The sequence below is a fragment of the Ursus americanus genome, chromosome 19 (genome assembly GCF_024610735.1).
Source record: "Ursus americanus isolate L20-20 chromosome 19, mUrsAme1.1.p, whole genome shotgun sequence".
Taxonomy (NCBI): domain Eukaryota; kingdom Metazoa; phylum Chordata; class Mammalia; order Carnivora; family Ursidae; genus Ursus; species Ursus americanus.
Genome location: NC_142145.1, coordinates 39,804,833 through 39,825,869, shown reverse-complemented (window position 1 = coordinate 39,825,869; position 21,037 = coordinate 39,804,833). Strand labels below are relative to the sequence as shown.

At 36.5% G+C, this 21,037-nt stretch overlaps 1 pseudogene; it reads left to right on the top strand.

Annotated features, from left to right (window-relative positions):
- Positions 1 to 3,141: 3,141 nt before the first annotated feature.
- LOC123782014 (sterol-4-alpha-carboxylate 3-dehydrogenase, decarboxylating pseudogene) lies at positions 3,142 to 4,128 on the top strand (annotated as a pseudogene).
- Positions 4,129 to 21,037: the final 16,909 nt, after the last annotated feature.

Genomic DNA, 21,037 nt, shown 5'->3' with positions numbered 1-21,037 from the left:
TTTTCCATGTCTAGAAGCTGGAACACGATGTCTCACTCTTTGGTCGAACTTTCTTTCCCACTTAGTGACTAAGCAAGCAAAATCTGCAGGGCATGTTTTACAGAATTAAAATTTTAAAAATGTGAGAAATAACAAACAAAACCTATAAGGAATTCACTATAAATATCTCCCCAAGGTTTGTCAATCTTGAAAATGAGTATAAAGCCCATTAAAGTTTATAAATTCTTGACTCTTAGCACCTCTTTATAGTGAAAGATTTTACCAATACCTAAGTTTTGCCTAAGTTCTTCTTGTGATCAATCCCAGGATCTTTGAGTGAGGATTCTATATATGATTTAGTTTTATCCATTTAGAATGTTTAGGGGTGTGTGTGTGTGTGTGTGTGTGTGTGTGTGGTCGTGTGAAGTAAAAAAGAGGAAACAGAGAAAAAGAGGGAAAGAGAAAAAAAGAACCAGAGAAAGATCAGGCTTGGGCATGCTGTTTTCTCTTAGGTAACTATCATAACTGCAGAAATGAAGATAAAAAGAATCAATGTTTAGCTTTTGTATAAAAATTGAAAATCAACCCTTTGGCAGATTCTTTAGCTTTTTAAGTCACAAGAGGCTAGATCTTTACAGCATCAAGATCCAAGTTCTTGGTATCAGTATAGGTACCGAGTGAATAAATAATTGATCAGTAAGTGCTATCTCCAGGCACTGAAACTGGTAAAGATTTTTGCAAGTCGGGAAGAAGTGAGAAGAGTCAGAGAGTCATTGAAAGGGTATTGAATCCTGCCCTACCTACATAAGTTCTAGAGTATATGCCCACCTGAGGGGTAGATTGATCTCATGGATGCTTCAGGAGGACACATATTTCTTGCATGCCAGGAAGCAACCTGAGGCAGTGTCACAACAGTCCTCACATGCTCTGATAAGACACAAGGAGCAAGCAATCTGCCAGCCGCTTCCTTGCTCTTTGGCTGAGACTGTCAAGGATGTGGCACCCTGAGCTGGAGGGTTGAGAAAGATTTGCAGTGGTTACAAAGACATGCCTTGGTGCAAGGGGAGAGTGAATCAAACGAGAGGTCTCTCAGCACAAGGCAGTAAGAAAGACGTCAATAGCAGCGTCTGGGAGCTTCCCATTCCTCCAGATATGATGATGTTTTTGGTACATGCAGGAAAAATATCCCTGAGAAGAGGCAGGACTGAGGAAGAATCCTAAATTCATTTTTTTATCTCAAATTGACTAAGTTTATATGAATTGACTAAGAATTATTATGTTTTCTCCCATTAAACTGAATGGGAGGATTTCTATTGGGGAAAAAAAAAAGCCACCATTTAGTACATCTGAGTCATAGCTTGAAACTGTGTTCATACTACATATGTCTTTCTTTCTCTGAGCTTTCAATTGTTGCCTTACATTATCTTCTGGGAGCTTCTAGTCTGGTCTTTTATTGAATTTACCTGTCCTTGTTATCACTCTGAAATCTTGAATTGTGCCTATGGCATTAAGTCAGCACTGAACAAACATATGGAGGAAGGAAAGGAAAGGACAGAAGGAAAGGAAAGGAAAGGAAAGGAAAGGAAAGGAAAGGAAAGGAAAGGAAAGGAAAGGAAAGGAAAGGGAGGAAATGAGAGAGGGAGGGGGTAGGAAAGCTGTAAAACTAATGCCTCCCAATATCTTACTCAGTATCTCTAAATGCATTGGAAATCCACTACTTATTTTGCCATCGTATTTGTTATATGATCTACTTGTTCCATTTTAAGGAGAAAGGGTTAAGCACATTCGGGAAGGAATAAGATACCAATAAGGACAAATGTTCCCATGAGAGGGAATTCTGTCTGAAACTACATGTATGATGGTTTTTCAAGCACTAAAAGAATGTCCAGGTTACTATTTTTAAAATCATGATGAAGGATGAATTTTCTAAAACACGAAACCAATACAGATATCATTAAGGAAAATATTTTAGGTTACATAATACCACAAATAAACAATTGAAAGATATACTTCAAATAGAGGAAATTATTGTATAAATAGGACAAAAGACTATTGCAATAAATCTTTTAAATCACATAAAAAATATAAAATTAAAGAAAGAGAAAGGGGAGAGAATAGACAATGAAAATGTGTAGGAAATAATTATGAAATCATTTTTAAAATAAAGTCATTAAAGTATGAGAAATATTCAACCTCACTAACAATCCAATAAGTGCAAATTAAATGAATTTTTTCAAAAGTTTGACAAATAAAAAATTGACAATAAAAAATAAAAAGACATTATAAAAAGTGATAGTAAAATGATAGCACCTCAGTGCCAGGTGCAACAAATAGGACAGTTTGACAATAGGCATCACAATATGTAATGTGTGAATTCTTTGATCTATAAATGTCACTTCTGAAAACTTAACCTAGATAATGAGACACATTGTAAGGTAAGTGTACAAGGATTTGTACACCTGCGTGGTTTAGAGCAGTGCAAAATAACATTAGCCTAAATGGTCATCAATAGTATTTCGATGTATAGTCTAGATCCATAGCATAAAAAAATACTTTGTGGAAATCAAAAATGATTGTGTAGTTGGCTTTTGGATGTGCCCAAACTATATTAAGTGAAAAAAAGAAAGTCCAGAAAACATTCAATCTAGGATGGTATTTTTGTTTTAGAAGGTGAAGAGGAGGGAAAGAAGAAGAGATGGGGCAGGGAAAGAAGAAGAGAGAGAACAACAGAACCTAGAAATATATTCAACATATATATTGAAAATGATTACTTTTGGATTATGAATAATTATAACTTCCTTCACTACAATTTTTGTTTAATAGCTTACAATGAAGGTATGTTAGGTTTAATGTCAGAAGAACAAGCTAATAAACAATTTTTGTTTAATAGCTTACAATGAAGGTATGTTAGGTTTAATGTCAGAAGAACAAGCTAATTTCTATTCTGGAAAAAATCTTAAGCTAATTATTTATGAAAAAATAAGGTTAAAAATAGCCTTAGCAAACATCTTTGACTTCAAAATGACTGCATCAGAGAAAAGAGCAGCAGCTGCAGCTGGGGGTCTTTGGGTGCAAGCTGTGGGCCTGCTGAGGCTGTTGGAGGAGGGGGAGCCCCTCCGGACTGGAAGCTGGTTTGCTGAGGATTGAGTGAGCACTGTTTGAATGGCCAATAAATGCATAGTGACCAGAGGCTCTGGGTTCCTGGAGCAGCGCATGGGGGAGCAGTTTCTGACCAAGAGGCTACACTGTCAATGGATTTGATATGCAGCAAGGTTTCAACATTCCCAAGGTGACCTCTGCAGCCAGAAGGATCCCTACCCAACTCTGAAAGGTGTAAGCACAGTTGTCCACTGTGTGTCACCCCCCACCATCCAGTAACAAGGAAGAACTCTTTTATAGAGTGAATTACATTGGCACCAAGAATGTCAATGACACTTGCAAAGAGGCTGGGGTTCAGAAACTCATTTTTATCAGCACTGCCAACGTCATCTTGGAGGAGGGTTGTCAACATCAAGAATGGAACCAAAGACCTTCCGTATGGCATGGAACCCATAGACTATATGGACACAAATATCTTACAAGAGAGAGCAGTCCTGTGGGCCAACAATATATTTCTTAACCATGACCATCTACCTTCATGACATTTTCAGCCCAAGGGACCCCAGTTGGTCCCCATCCTCATTGAGGAAGCTAGGAAAAAGGCAAGAGGAAGTTTGTGATTGGAAACGGAGAATTTGGTAGACTTCACCTTTATGGAGAACGTGGTGTGCAGACACATCTTAACAGTAGAGCACCTCTCCTGAGATGCAGCAGAGAGTGAGAAAGACTTTTCACATCACCAATGCTGAACACGTCCTTTTCTGGACATTCCTGCCCCGCAGCCTGACAGGCCTCAACTTCGAGGCACCAAGTACCACATCGCCTGCTGTGTGGCCTACTACCTGGCCCTCCTGCTATCCCTCTTGGTGATGACGATCAGTCCCGTCATCCAGCTCCAGCCCCCTTGCATATCAATGCGGGTCGCACTGGCATGTTCTATTAAAGCGGTGAGAGAGCCAAAAGGCCATGGGCCACAGGCCACTGGTCACCATGAAGGACACCAAACAAAGGACCATGCAGAACTTTCGCCACCTGTGGGAGGTCGAGTGAGACATCCCAGGGACTGGGCCCTCGCAATGCATTCCCTGGCTGCTAACTCTCCCCTCTGGACCAACAGACTAACTTCCTTCAAGTGAGTTTCTTCTGAGCTACAGTCTCATCCTGCCACTTAGATGAGAGCACACTCTGCTCCTCCATGACCACAAGGGTAGAGAAAACAGCAGACATTTCTCCTTTAGCAGGATTGGATTTGAATTTCTTAAAGCAGGCAGTTTCATGCTCTACTGTTTTGTGTTCTCTCCTCCCTCCCCCATCTTCCTCTTTCCCACCCTTCCTGTCTCCTGGGTTACTTACCATTCCAGTGTCCTTGTACATAACCGAGGAGACTGTAGGGAAGAAACAACTCATTTGCTAATTGATGATGGAAAACTGAATTTACTTCCATGCAAACTGATACTAGAGGAGAAGCCACAGACTGTTCAAGGCGTCACATATTACAACTATCCTAGAAGAAAAGCAGAAGTTATAAACACATAGTGAAACTTCAAATGTGCATTTCAAATAGACGAATTTAAAGAAAAAATTTTTGAAAAGCTTAAATAATTGTATCCCCCGCCACCACCAATCTCCAGAAGGAAAAGACTGCTGGTTGTTCGCCTTCTTATATGCTTCCAAGTTCTCTCTCTCAGGTACAGCTGGTGAGCCTGCCTGCTTTGTTTTTTCATAAAACATTCTTTCATGGACACATCTCTCTTTATCAACAAAACCCCATTGTCCTTTTTCATTGTAAGGTGGTAGCCCCAGTGGCCTACGATTTCAGCTGGGTAGCTTCTCTCCTAACATAGGACATGGGGCTGATTGACGGTAAGCCATTGAAAAAGAGAGAAGAGCCCCCTTTATCTGCTTGGAATTTGGGCAGAAACTCCAGGAGATGATGCAAAAAGTGCTATTTCTCTGCAGCTCACACTCAGAGAACACTTCAGGCCAATTTCCAAAAGGCAAAGCACATACGATTTAGGATTTTCCATTTTCTGGTGATGTTCTGCTTACAGAACCTGGTTTCTTCCCAGACTAATCGAAATGTCATGTTCAAAAAAAAAAAAAAAATGACTGCATCAAAATTGCATTAAAATAATGCCTTCTTTTGCTGCTTTAGCAAAACCATTTCTATACGTTCCTCAAATATTTTTATGTGTTACAATTATTTTTGGAGTTTGTTGTCTGTCTCTCATTTTCTGGTGTGTTTTATTAATTGCATGTCTATTTTATTGTCATCTATTTTTCCTTTAGGATTTTTTTTTTTTGTTTTATGTTGTCCTTAAAATGATAACCAACACTCAAAAAATAGGAAATCATATCAATATTTTCCTCTAGCATTTCTATTATTTATTTATACATGTAAATTGATACAGAGTTAATTCTGATGCAAGTAGTAACATATTTTGGATGTAGTTTTTAATCTGTTATTGTCCATAATATCTCTATTGACTTCAAATGCCACATTTATCATAAATTATGAGATAAACATAGTCTACTCTTGGACTTTGTATCCTAATCTCTTGATCTGTTGATTTTATTTTTTAGCATTCTGTTTCAATTAGCTAGTACCATTCTCTTTGTTTTCCTGGACTCCACGTGTTCATTTCTCTGGATTAATTTTTTATAACCATTTCATGTAATAAAAAAGAGGTATTTTGAATATGAACCTATTTCAGTACAAAGTTTTTCTAATATAGGAATTATGTGTAGCTTTACAATGTTGAGAACTCTTCTATACAAAAGGAAAGCTAGATTCACAGGACTGATCTAAGGTTAAACTGCTCTTACTAATCAACACTATAAACAAAAATCTCATTTAAAAAAAGCAAATGATATGAATAAGAATTTCACAAAAAGTGAAAACAAGATGAAAATAAACTTAGAAATGTTCGGATCATTCACACACACACAAAAGAAATATACTCTAAAACAGTAACAATGCCCCATTTCCAAACTGCCAAAATGATACAAGACAAAATATTTTATAAGATCTTATGTTAGTGAATCTATGACAGAATAGGTATCGTCGTCTTTTGTGGATGGAATATGTCTATTTTGCGAAAGCAGTTTGGAAGTGTAGATACAAAAATTCATATTGCAAATCAACACATCAGCAAGCCCACTTTGAGGAAATATCCAACAGATATTTATCCAAAGATAAAAATATAGAAAATTCAACTGACAATGCTAATATCAAGAAATAGGAGATAGATCGAATAAACTACTATAAAGCTGTACAATGGACTATTACGCAGGGATTAAGAAAAATGTGGTAAATTGAGATGAAATGGTATAAAAAGCTGATTGTAATAAATGACCAGTAAATATCAAATGAAGGGCAAATCACAGAATAATGGGTTAAGAATGATCCTATTGCATAACATAAGTTATTTATGGGTACACGTTCTATCATACAAAACTGGCTAATTATGGGCAAGAGAAGACGTGATCCTAAAGAGTGACTTTTTTGAACCATTATTCATATAATGTCCCTTCTGTATCTTTCTATATTTGCCATTATTTTGTCATATATTGAAGCATGTATGACTACTTTTTCAGTAGGTCATTTTAAATTACTGTAAAAATTTAAATAAAAAATGTCAAGCAGTGTGGTAAAAATATTGGCCTTTTGTGTTATGGTTAGATTTCTATTTCTATACTTATTCAAATATAAAAGCCATTATCAAATGGCTTTTAAAATTCAAAACGGGGGGGATGGGATAGGCTGGTGATGGGTAGTAAGGGGGGGATGGGATAGGCTGGTGATGGGTAGTAAGGAGGGCACGTATTGCATGGTGCACTGGGTGTTATATGCAACTAATGAATCATCGAACTCTACATCAAAAATCAGGGTTGTACTGTATGGTGACTAACATAATATAATAAAAAATATTATTATAAAATAAAATAAAATTCAAAACAGAAATAACACGGTCTAATAAGTTGATGCATTTGTAACTTTATATCTTAATATTCCTAATGCTAAAAAGACACTAAAATTAAAGATAAGAGTATTTTGTGTCATAACTATAACGTAATTGTTAGTACTAATGTAATAATAGTATTTATAATATCTAACATTTTTAAAGTTGTCAAAGGCTTGTAACGTGCATTATTATCTTATTTGAGCCTCATAACAGCCCTGTAAATTATAGATGAATATAATAAAATTTTAATGGAAATTACCCTCAAATCTCCCATATTCCGCAAACATATATATCTTAGAGACAGAACATTGCATTTTAAAATGCATTGTAAATATAAACTGAAACAGATTTCAGAAATGTATATATCCTAAAATTTACCTCACTAAAGGTTTGGAAGCATAAAAGGACCACATTAGCATAGCCTATGCACAATAGCAAATTGATTATCCATATTTAAAACCAATGCTTAGAATTCTTTTCATGGGCGCCTGGGTGGCTCAGTCATTAAGCGTCTGCCTTTGGCTCAGGGTGTGATCCCAGGGTCCTGGGATTGAGCCCCGCATTGGGCTTCTCCACTGGGAGCCTGCTTCTTCCTCTCCCACTCCCCCTGCTTGTGTTCCCTCTCTTGCTGACTCTCTCTCTCTGTCAAATAAATAAATAAAATCTTTTAAAAAACAAAAATAATTATTTTCATATGGTATATAGTATAGTTTGCTCCACAGGCAGTGAGTTTGTGTAAACTAGAGTAAAAACAAAATCCCTTCTTCCTTGCTGCAGCCAGATCCAAAGCTGCCGCGAGCCATAGTTGTCACCGGGATACCACACAGGTCGGACTTAAGGATGCAATAATGAAGCAAATTTATTATTTTTTCCAATGTTCCTGCAAGCCCTTTCAGTGATGTTTGATTTTCTCTTTTTCTGGATGAAACCTCAAGCAAAGCCAGTAACTTTTCCAGTCATTGTCTGCTTTATAAAAGTCTCCTGTCACATTAATCGCTCCAATGGATCCAAGACATCCATTCCAATAGCTGTTATGTTCAGGCAAAGTAGTAATCAAACTCCAAACTTCGTTAGAATTCAAAATTACTCCCCTCCCTCTTCTTGGGCCTACAGAAGGCAGAAAGGGGTGGGGGGCTGTCTGGCCCCTCTCCTTATTCTTCTCCTCCTTCTCCTTCTTCTTACTTCAAGCTAGGAGAAGAAGCAACCATCTAGAGAGTCTTCTGTCTACTCTAAGAATATGGTAAGCTGTCCTTGGATTCTGTCCTGCTTCCCAGGAAACACACCTCTCTTCTAGGCATTCTTTTTTTTTTTAATAATAATTTTTTTTGTTATGCTAATCACCATACAGTACATCCTTAGTTTTTGATGTAGTGTTCCATGATTCATTGTTTGCATATAACACCCAGTGCACCATGCAATATGTGCCCTCCTTAATACCCATCACTGGCCTATCCCAGTCCCCCAACCCTCGACCCTCTGAAGCCCTCGGTTTGTTTCACCGAGTCCATAGTCGCTCATGGTTCTTCTAGGCATTCTTATTCTTCCAACATAGTTCACGTCACTCCAAATGACTATTGGATAGGAAATACATATTTCCTCTTAATTTGTCAACTCAAAACACTGGGGAGAAGCATGAGAGTGAACATGGCTGAAGATAGCAGTACCTGGACAAGGAACACGGATTTCTAAACACATAAACCAAATGCAACTGGTTTGGGAGAATCATTTTCACACCTGACTTCACCTAAGCCAGCATTTGTGCTTGAACTCTGAAAGTTTTTGTAAAAATTTCGTATCCAATTTAATCTTATTCAGACTACTTCTAAAGCACCCATCGTCCTATTTTAATCTTGGCTGTAATTACATTTATGTCTATATACTTAAAGGTATGATTTATGCATATGTGTATATTAAAGATATGTGATGTCTTCAGGGTTTTTAAAGCTAACTTTAGCTTTATTTTTTGCTGAATGGAACATAAGAAAAACTTTAAAATATTCTCTGGATCAGGAAAGACCCAAGAATAAATTATTGTAATGATATATCCCCTACATATGCATAGACTATCCAGAGGATGACTTGAACATAACAATTTAAAAAAAGAAGTAACTTGTCAAGTGAGGAATTTTCAAGTCAAAGAAAGTTGACACTGTCGCTTTATATTAACATGTTTTTGAAATTTGCTATTTCAAATAAAAGAAATTCAAGTTTCATGTTTATTGACAAAGCTAATATGGAGATGCATAAGGTGATGCTCACTTCCGCATCCTTAGCAACAGCCTCATTCTATGTATTCTCATCAGTAAATTCACTATCCACCTGCTATAATCAAAGTCTACATTTTTGAAATTGATATGTATCTTGTCCTATTCCTTGCAGGAAAAAAAAGAGAGATGAGTATCTTATCATTCACTTAACACCTTAGGAAATTAAAATGTATGTTTCACAATTTGGGTATCACAAAACAAGTATAAATATCTGCATTTAAGATTTCTACATTTTAATAGATAAGATTTTCCAGTTGATATTAGTCTGGCAAACAGTGGAAATGATTCCCCCTTATTACTGCTTATCATCATTGGCAAAAATTGTGGTGATGTCAGCATTCTATTGCAGTTTGTATCCTACAAAGATGAAATCATTTTAAGATCTAGAGGTCATCATGTGGCTGTGAATGAGGAATTATTAGTAATAATCACATTTTGGAAAATCTATAATGTCTTTTTCTATTCTTGCAACCATATAAGAGATTATTTGGCAAATTTGGTTACTCTACAAAATATATACTGTCTAGTCCATTTAACCTCTATATTAGGAGCTCAGGATATAAATATGGGGGTGGGATTGGACTCTACCTTCTAAGACCTTATAGAATGGAGATAGAATGGATAAGCACACCGACCAAAAATTATAATGCAATGTATTGTTGCTGTATTAAAGTTATATGCCAGATACAGGAAGAACTTAAGGCAGATTGCTGATAGTTATCTGAGAGAATCCAAGATGTATTTAAAGAGCAGGGGAGCCTTGAGCTAAGACTGACAGGATGAAGAGGCACTTGGGTGACAATCAGCAGCAGACGTGACAGATTAAAGGAATATCAGGTGTGAAAGTATGAGTCTGACAAGGTCTGGGAACATTAAGCAATTCAGAAAGGGAAAATGGAAGGTTGAATCAGGTGAGATACAATATTTAGGTGTGGTTCACGCTAAGAAAAATCTGGTATATTATGCAGAAGTTTAGATTATTCTCTAATTAAGTTTTTAATAATTATATCTCCATTTGTCATTGACTAGTCAAGTGTCTGTGTTGGAGAGATCATCCTGGAGGTGAAACAGAGGATGGACTAGAGGAAGATAAGCACAGAGAAAGAAAGATGATTAAGGAGAGTAATACAATTATCCAAGTGAGAAGAATGAGGGGAAAGAATTAGGGCAGGGACAGTGAGGATGGAGAGGAGGGGACCAGAAGAGAGATGTTTAAGACTGAGAATGTGCCAAGTTACTGACTCTGGAAGGTAATCAAGTAGAGAAATCTAGGATACATTGATTGATTTGCGAGTATTGGACCACCCCTTCAGCTCAGGAATTAACCCAATCCAGAAACAGAGGAACTCGATCCTAGATTTCTCCGCAAATCAATCAATGTGATACACCACATTAATAAAAGAAAGGATAAGAACCATATCATTTTCTCAATAGATGCAGAAAAAGCATTTGACAAAATACAGCACCCATTCTTGATAAAAAACAAAGTAGGTATAAATGGAACACACCTCAACATCAAAAAAGCCATGTACGAAAGTCCCACAGCTAATATCATTCTCAAAGGGGAAAAACTGAGAGCTTTTCCTCTACAGTCAGGAGCAAGACAGGCATTCCACTCTCACCATTACTATTTAACTGGAAATATGAGCCTTAGAAATCTGACAACAAAAAGAAATAAAAGGCATCCAAATTGGCAAGGAAGAAGTCAAATTTTCACTATTTGCAGATGACATGATACTCTATATGGAAAACCCTAAAAAAGACTCCACCAAAAAAATTGCTAAAACTAATACATGAATTCAGCAAAGTTGCAGGATATAAAATCAATGTACAGAATCTATCTGTTGCATTCCTATACACCAAAAATGAAACAGCAGAAAAAGAAATCAAGGGATCAATCCCATTTATAATTGCAGCAAAAACCATAAAATACCTAGGAATAAACCTAACCAAACAGGTAAATGATCTGCAAGATGAAAACTTAAGAAATTGAAGAGAACACAAAGAAATGGGGAAAAAGTTCCATGCTTATGCATTGGAAGGACAAACATTGTTAAAATGTCTATACTACCCAAAGAAATCTACACATTTAATGCAATCCCTGTCAAAATACCCCCAGAATTTTTTACTAAGCCATCAAAAAGAATGAAATTTTGCCATTCGCAAAGACATGGATAGAGCTAGAGTGTATTATGCTAAGAAAAATAAGTCAGCCAAAGAAAGATAAATGCCATATGATTTCATTCATGTGGAATTTAAAAAACAAAACGGATGAACACAGGGGAATGGGGGAAAAGAGACCATAAGAGACTCTTCATGATAGAAAACAAACTGAGGGTTGATGGAGAAGTTGGATGAGGGGATGGACGAAATGGGTGATGGGCATTAAGAAGGGCACCTGTTGTGATGAGCACTGGGTCTTACATGTAAGTGACGAATCACTGAATTCTACTCCTGAAACCAATACTACACTATATGTTAACCAACTAGAATTTTAAAATTTTTGAAAAAAAAAAAACAAGTAATATAAAATCGAAAGAAGCTTGGTTTGTTTTGTTTTTAGTGAGAGTTTGAAGGAAAGAAAGTTCCCTTTAGGTTACACTGAATGGGAAGTTCTTATGAAAATCTTTATGGATTTTCCCATTGTGGAATAAAAAATATTTTTAAATCTATTTTTCTTTCTGCTTTATATGATTGGGGATTTTCATGAAATCACTATAGATGATCAAATAAAGTTGATATTTAATGTCAATGACATTTAAATCACTGATATTAGGGTAATTGAGCCAAAAGCTGTATTAGAACTATATACTTTAAAAAGAATGTAAAGTAGTGATTCCCTATGCCCTGAAAAAGACTATTTAATAATGCCAAGTTGTCCTTTGTAGTATCGTTCTCTAAGGCTATGGCTCTCAAATGTTTTTGAATTTGCCTCATCAGATGTACTTTTTCACACTGTCCGCTAACATCAAGGGGAGGTAGAAGTGAGAAAATTCAGTGATAATAAGAGTGTCACCACATCAGTCAAATTATACCAGGGCCAGAAGGAAGTGGACACAACCCCTGGAGTGTAGTAGGATGGATAACAGTGTGCTTACCAAATCTCACCTTGAGCAGAATATTGGATGTAGTTGTAAGGAAGATATTGATAAATCATGTAGGGTCAGGGTGGAGGTTAATGAGAATCCCACGGACCATTCTTGAATAACAACAGATGGCCACCAAATGGTCTTTCAGGAAAGGTGGGTTCCATTATATTCAAGGTCTTTATATTCAAGGGGGGGAGGAAAGGGATGCAATTTCTCAGACAGAACTAATTTCTTAGTTATAATACAAGAAACCACTGACTCTATCTCCATGGGTCCTCCCACTCTGCCTTGGTCTCAACCTCTCAGAGAAAAACTGTCAGAATTTTGTTTAGAAGAATGCCACATTACTTGGCTTGTGTGAGAGATCCAATTATTAATATCCCTAAAGTGCCCACGCATTTAAACCCCTTAGTCCAAAAAATTGCATGTAAAATGTTCTCGTGGCCTCCTCCTCAAAAAAGCCCTTAATGGGCTGAAAAATTGTCTCTTTCCTTCCTTTCCGTACTCCACTTGCTATTATGTATGGTGTGCTTGGATGTGATAGAAACACCTCTTTTAGGGTCAGTATGTTTTATACTGTCATGTTTACCTCAAATATCCAAACTTGAACAGTTTTATGATTATGAAAAAGAGGCAATATGCTGGGGATGTTAGTACATAAATCATCGTCAGGAAACCAATCCTGTGTTTCAACACAGCAAAAAGCTTTTAAAGTATTGATATAGGTCCAACCAAAAGGGCATGCAGGATTTTCTCTTTTGTTCTAACTGGGTATCTCCTAAATATGAGGCTTCTGAGTCTGGAGAAATCAGTTGATTAAACATTCTTATAAATAGATTTATTTAATGGGCTTTAATTAAAGAAAGGCTGTCAAAACTGGTTTTTTATTAGTATCTGCCATTTTGCACACCATTTTTTAAATGTTAGAGTTAGAAATGTAAATTGTTATTTTAGGACTAAAGCACTTACCCAAAACAACAACTAAAGCATTTTTCTAAAATAGCAGAAAGACAATCATTCTAATTCATGCTAAGAATTTAGAAAAGGAGTAAAGATTTACTGTCAAATTCTAACATGTCAATTCTCCTGAGACATTCAAATAGTGTGTATTTTTTAAGCATCATTCACAAAGTTTCCATTAAAGTGTCTACGTTTACATGAAAGTATTATTTCATCCCTTTACTTTATGAAGCAAGTTTGCTGGGTGATGTAATAAAAGTGATCTACATAACGAGGTTGAATAGAACTTTAAGATCACAATTATTTACCTCATTATGAAGATATTTTCATATTTTATCCTTATGGAGGATGAGCTCAGAAGAAGAAAATATTTTTAAATGTCTAATTAAATTAAATTAATTATAGAAAATCATTAAAATTGGAATCAAAAGAATTGAGACCTGGTTCTTCTATGGGTTATTTGCATCTTGATTTCAAATAAGTTTTAACTCTTTAGATCTCAGCTTTTCCCAAATAGAAATGAGTAGGAAAAAGCAAAACTGTTGGTACACATCCACCCTATTCTACTGTTCTATTGTTCTACAATAAAAATAAGTTTAAGCAATTAATTATTGTATTATTTATATACCAATTTTATGTATTTATTCAATATTATCTGACAATCCTTTTTTTTTTTTAAAGAAACAACACTATATGGTGAAGGTAAAATATTTGGACAGTAAATTTACCTTCACCTATGTAGACACCATGGTTATTTCTATGGAAAGCAAATATAGGAAAGAAACCCACATCAAAGAAAGCATCGGAAGAAGTAGAGAAAGAAAAAAAGAAATATAAATTGAAAACATTTCTTGCCCAGACATAATACATGGTACAACAGGGTGGTTAGCAGATGATGGAAATAAATCTGAGTTTGGATTTTGATACCATAACTTCCTAACTATATGACCTCAATCAGATAAATTACCCATCCCTTTAAACCTCAGTTTTCTAAACTATGCAATGGGGATAAAATAGAAACCAACTCTTGAAGTTGTTTGAGGGTTATATTAAATAATATGTTAATGTTACTTGGCACAGTGCCCAGCAAGTGCTCAATAGAGTTTAGTCTTGCTAGAAGCCTTAAGGATACTTGAAAAAAATAACCTTCGGGTAACTAGTCTTACTGTAAATAGTCAGGAATGAACAATGGTAGTTTTGTAACATATCCTTGCTCATGGGGACCAGCCAGGCACATAGCTACATCTTCAGGGACACAAAAAAAGCAAGACGACGATGAGAGAATGGGAAAGAGCAATCTTTTCCATCTGTCAGAATCCTCACCTGTGAGCATGGTAGCATTAGTAATTTCGGTCCCTGTGGGGAACTGTGCAGTGACTAAGAAAACTTTATCTTCATCTGGGATTATGATACAGCCATGGTTGTATATCAACGTTATATATCTTTTGCCATTAAAAAAATATTTTATTCTTTAACTTTCCATCACTCTTATTTTCTTCCCATTTTTCCAGCCAGAAGAAAAAGCATCAAATCTAGGGTTTCCATTTAATAATCTTTTCCCGGAGAGGTGACAGAAGGTCACCTTCAATCCTAATCTTGTTTAGGAACTCTCATGAGGTGTCTGTGGTGGGCTGTGAATTGGACCTGAAAATTGCTCAGATGCACAGAGGGGCAGGGGTATTGAAGGTAAGTCAGAGGTGGCTTTAACAGTCTTTAACCAAGGCTTTAACTTTCAGAAACCAAGAGTCTCCTGAATCTTAGGCTCAGCTTCATCTTATTTCCTCTTTTTTTTTTTTATTTATTTGTTTTATTTTATTTTTTTATATATATTTTTTTTTAAATGATTTTTTATTATATTATGTTAGTCACCATACAGTACATCCCCGGTTTCCGATGTAAGGCTCGATGATTCATTAGTTGTGTATAACACCCAGTGCACCATGCACTACATCTTATTTCCTCTTTAATACCATGTTCCTCCCAAGCTCCCCAGATACAGTTTGTTTAAAACCGTTGATTTACAAGTGTGTGCTCCGCTGTGTTATTGGCTGGAGACTTTCAAGTAATGACCCCAGTTGAATGATGTGTTACCTTGAAATAGCCATCCCCAAACTGTGAGAAAGTCCTAGCCTTTTGTTTTGTTTTGGATGGTATTTACTTTAAAGATGTGGCCTGTCCTTTTCATCAAATATTATCTTTTATATAAAATCCAAATGCCCTGAAATGCAATTATTACTGTCATTAAATTAATAACAAAACCACACCCAAAGGAAATTTTAATTACAGTGAGATTTTTAACTTAACTCTAATTTTGAGGGGCTGAAACATTTCAATGAATTTTGTGTTGTTAAACTCAGCTTTTCTTAGTCTTGGCAAAGTGAATTAGAACGACAGGCAACTGTCCAAACTTTTAAATGTAAACATTCTTAGAAACGAGCCCTATATTTTGCTTGGTTTGTTATTGCCCACTCATGCCGTGACCATAGTAAATACTTTATATGTGTTTTGTTGACGAGTCTTCCTTAAATACATACCAAAACTGTATAAATCATGAAGGGGAAGGTACATCGATTTATATTGCATTGTCTAAAGTGATTTTCCACACTGATCTAGTTAAAATGATAATTGAGGGGTTTTTTTCTTTTCATTCTGTCTAGTAGCTTATTTTCACCTTCTCCTCCCTTGTTGTTATGGGGTTTTTGAAGAGTGGAGTATGGCGGGAGCTCATATTACAAAATTGAAACTTTTTGGACTATTGCATAAGTAGTGAGTATAAGTAGTAGAAAGCTAATTAAATCATTGTGAATTAAATGACAATCAGCTTTGAGTAACAACAGCAGCAACAAAAAATGTATGATGTATGGGCAGGAGCATTCGGATGCTGCTGTCCAGAAAAGCGTTCAAAGTATTGCACAAGCTTAAGCAATGAGCATACTGGCACGGCCAGGTTTGTTTCTAGCTTTTGAAAATTGCAAAAGATGAAACAAATATATGCCATTGTAGCCTTTGAAATGTTGAAATGGAAGAGTTTGGGAGACCATAAAGTTAACATTTTATAATTCAGAGAGTCTACAACAATCATCAAACACTGTGATAAACTTGTAATTCATGGTAACACTTCCAGGCTGTTGCACATAAAAAAGAAACAACCCTCCCACCCATTGTCAGCCATTTCTATGTATGTCTTTGTGAATTTGTAACACAGGATTCCCCTTGACATGGATGTTGGAGAAGAGAAGGAAGAGGAGAAGACCTCGTTAATGAATCATTAAAACCAGAAAAACTAAGTGGAATAAGAGATCTTAGAAAGAATATTTCAGCCTTAGTAAGATAGTAGTTGTCTTCAGTTTTGCTCTGCCTTGAGACCTACCACAAGGAGTAACGGATTTTGAAACAGGAAGAAAGGCTGACTTTGGTCGTTGAAAGAGGCTCTTCTAATGATGACGAGGGTGGTTTGCAAGTAACAATGTCGCTCAACATCAGTATCATTCCCAATGCCAGATGCTAGAGTAGGGAAAGTGCTGAATATCTCTGATCTTTGTACCTATCACAGTGATGAACGTTAAAAGGACAGCATGAAGAAAAAACTACAAAAATTTAGATTTACATAAATATCCAATGAGTGTGAGAAGAGAGTGGAAAAGAAAGCCCAGCACAGTTTTAAGCCCCTAGCAGCTCAGGAAATACATTTTTAAGACATAGGGAAAAACATTATCTACAGAGCTGGGGACAAGGGGTGACTTAAAACAGTTTAACATAATCCAATAAGAGAGGAGTCTTCTAGGAGAACTTCAACCTTACTAATGTCAGGAGGCATTCTTCGATCCCTTGGCGGTAATTGACAAAGTTTCCATCGACTGCTCAGGCCAAAAATCAAACTGCAAGAAGGATAAACTTTGAAAACATTATTCTGAGTGAAAGACCACATATTATGTCTTTTCATTTATGTGAAAGATCAAAAATGGGCAAATCTAGTGATCGCCTTGGTCTGTGAGGGACTGGGGCTAGGAAAAATAGGGAATGACCGCTAATGGGTTCCTCTGGGGGTGCTGAAATAGTCCTGTGAAATTAGGTACCTATGATGGTTGCACAACTCTGTAAATACATTACAAAACATTGAATGTGTTTTCTAAATGGGTAAATTATATGATATTGGAATTATATGTCAATAAAGCTGTTATAAAAAGTGAAAATGAAGAAAAGGCTGCCCACAGTCTTGGAAGAGATCTGAGAGGTAATTGGAGTGCTCACTGTTAAAATAATTCCTGTGGCTGGGAAAATGACAGCATGGGTTGGCAAAGCCTACGTATTGCAACTCTATTCATAAGAGAATTGATAGAATCCGTTTCTAAAGAACCACATGGATGTCCAAGTGCAATTCAGTTTTTGAAAGGAGACAGTGGGGGTAAAAAACGCTATAGAGGCATATGCAAGTGTTATCAAATAGGGAAGTCATTTTTTTTCTTTTTATTCATTTGTCTTGACTGCAGTAGGGATTATTCTACTTCTTGGTAAAGAGAAAATCCCACACGTGGCTTTCCTGAAGTCTCATAAAAACTTAGTTACGTAAAAATTTTTCTTCTTTAATTCCCATTTTATGGATGAGTAACTGAGAAATTAGAAAGACTGAATGATGTGAACAATCTGGAGCCGGAAGTGGAAGAAGCCAAGATTGGAATGTAAGCCTTTGAGCTCCAGGCCCTACGGTCTTTCCCTACGCCATGTTGCCCGACTCTCTCAAAATTCTGCTGACTTATCATATTTGGAGTTCTATCTCATTTTGAAACCAACATCCCCTTGGAAATGACTACAGAGAGGGAGCATTCTACTTTTTTTGAAGTTCTCATTTAGTTGATATAGTAGAAGGAACATAATTTGAAGAAGATAGCTTTAATGAAATGACTGTTGTATTCTGTGCCTACATATTTCCATGAAAAATGAAAAACATAATATTGCAAGGAGGCTACATTTCTGTTGGGAGTAAAATTGACAAGTCACTTTGGAAAACTGTCAGTGTTGACTTGAGGCAAACCAACGCACACCCCATGGTGAAGCAGTTCTACTCCTCACGTGGTCGCCAAACGACATGTACAAGAACGTCCATAGCAGCCTATGCTTAATACTCCCAAAACCTGGAAATGATCCAAATGAAATACATTTGTTCTATTCAACTAGTGGAGTACTCTAGAGCAATCCCCCCAAATCTGCAGCTAGACACAACGACATAGACAAATCTCGGAAAACATACCACTGGGGGGGGAAAAGCCATAAAGAAATGAGCATACACAGGACAATTCTATTTCTAAAATGTTGAAAACCAGGAAAAACTAACCCTGGCAGTGAGAAGAGGGGTAATAGGATCTGGAAGTTGAAAAGAGGGTGGCCCCTCAGGTGCCAGCGATGCTATTTCTTATTACGCGGGCTGGACAGTGGGGTTGTGGATGCGATAAAAATTGACCAAGCTAGACAATCATGATTTTGTGTTTTTATGTGTGTATAGGTAGGCATATTCAAATATATATCATGTGAGCTCCTGGAGGAGAGTTATCCTGAATTTCCAGATTTTTGCCTAACAAAGTATGCTCTATAAAATATCCATATGACAGATTTTCTCTTTACACCGTAGAGCAGACCCTGGGAGAAATCCTCCACTATAATGGAATATATATTCAGTTTTTTTTTTTTTCAAACTTGCACTTATACACAATCACATGCTACTGCACACAAATGACTAATTGCTCCAGGGCATATACCCAAGGAGGACTGCTGTCACCTGAGAGGTTTTGAAACTAAAAAGATATAACATAGTAAAAGCAACAAATGAATCCTAGTGAAAATACTCCAAGCGTTCATGAGCAGGTGGCTTTGAGGAGGTGTCATTTAACAAGAAAGAGCTAGCAGTGTGAAACCCTGAAGCCAGAGTTTTCTCAGCAAGAAGAAATAGTAAATGCCAAACCCCTGAGGTGAGAACGAACATGGCATTCATGAAAAGTAGAACAAGGACTGGTTGCTGGCTCCAGTGGGGGTAACAGAGAAGTGACAGGGATGGTCAGACAAGCAGGCTCTGGTTGGGTGACTCCGGTCAATGCAGCCAAGGAAAATGGATTTTAGTGCAACTCTGAAGCCACTGGAAGGTTAAAACAGGTCAATAACATGATCTAATTGGCATTTTTGAAAGTTCACTCTGGCTGCTCTACAGAAAATGGATTGTGGGGTGGGGGAAATGAAAGCAGAAAACGATTACAAGTTTACTGCTATAGTCCCAATGAGAGCTCGATAGGAGGCGTTGAAGGATTGTATGGGGGGACACCGACAGAGAAGAATCAAATGTTTGGGGGCTTGAACAAGTCAAGGGAGGGTGGTTCCGTTTCCTCAGAAAACTTGGAAAGGCCAAGATCAATGGAAAAAACGCATATACAGCATTTAACATAAAGGGTGGACATGTTTAATTCATGTCATTTTTGTTGTTATCACATTGCTTTGGCTGTTTTGGTAGGCTGTTAAACTCTGAAAATAAAACGTGATTTGTGCACTTGACTACGGCAGCCCTAAGAGGTCCCATTCAAGGTTCTTCAACATCGGCAACCATACTTAAAAGGAATTTTGAAATAAGCTCCTCTTTTTACAGGTAACGAGATTAAATATTAGCGAGCTAAATGATTTTTCTCAAGGCCGACTTTACTCTCGAAAGCACAGTCCTGAAATCTGTGCTTATGAACATGAAATCCCTTAAAATTGCTATAGAGTGGAGCGGAAATATTATTTATAACCAAAATGGCAGGGCAGAAGTACAGCTCATGTGAGTTGGAAATTCATCTCTATTCTGCAAATGCCAAAACTGCTTCTATTTCTTCTGTGTGCTAAATGATGGAATCTAAAGTAGATAATTTATCTGTTTTCAAGCAGAGCACATTGATGAGTCTTTTTTATGGCAAGCTAGAATCAGAAGGAGTAAAGAACTAACCTTTGCATGTTACAGCAAATGGAGTTGAGTTTGCAAGAAACTTATTCTTTGGTAGAAAAGGCCGCACACAAATGTTTTCATGAAAATTTTGTTTATTCTTTTCTGTACATTAGCTGGTTAGATGGAAAGCCGAGAGAACACAGGAAATGATGCAGTAGGTACTGAGAGGCTAAGTAATAAATCGTACTAATTTGAAACACACACACACACAATTTTAATTAATTAAAATTCAGCAGTAACTCTAGCACTTTTATTACTTAGACCAAAGATATTTTCAGGGAGGAGAATTTTATTATTGGCATTATTTACAATTGTCGACCTATGGTGATAAAAACATCAATTTTGAGTGGTTTTATTATTTTTAATTGTCTAAAGAGAATGCCTCTCTCAAGGGTAGACCATACCTACCTCCCTTCCCTGGGTTTGCCACTGTAAGGAAATAATATGTAGATTAAGATGGTTACTGAAATTAGCATGTATATATATACATCATATATGTGTTATGTATATATGTTATAACATGTATACCTCATATATATATTTTTCAAGGAGTTGACATCTGTGACACAGTTAGAATGTATTAAATGTGAAATGTTAACATTTATCATGAGATCAGTAATTTCTACGAGACACAAAAATACAAGCCTGCGATATAAACATCTTTCTTGAAAGAGTAAATTTCACATTTTATGCAGAATAGCTTGACTTTCAAAA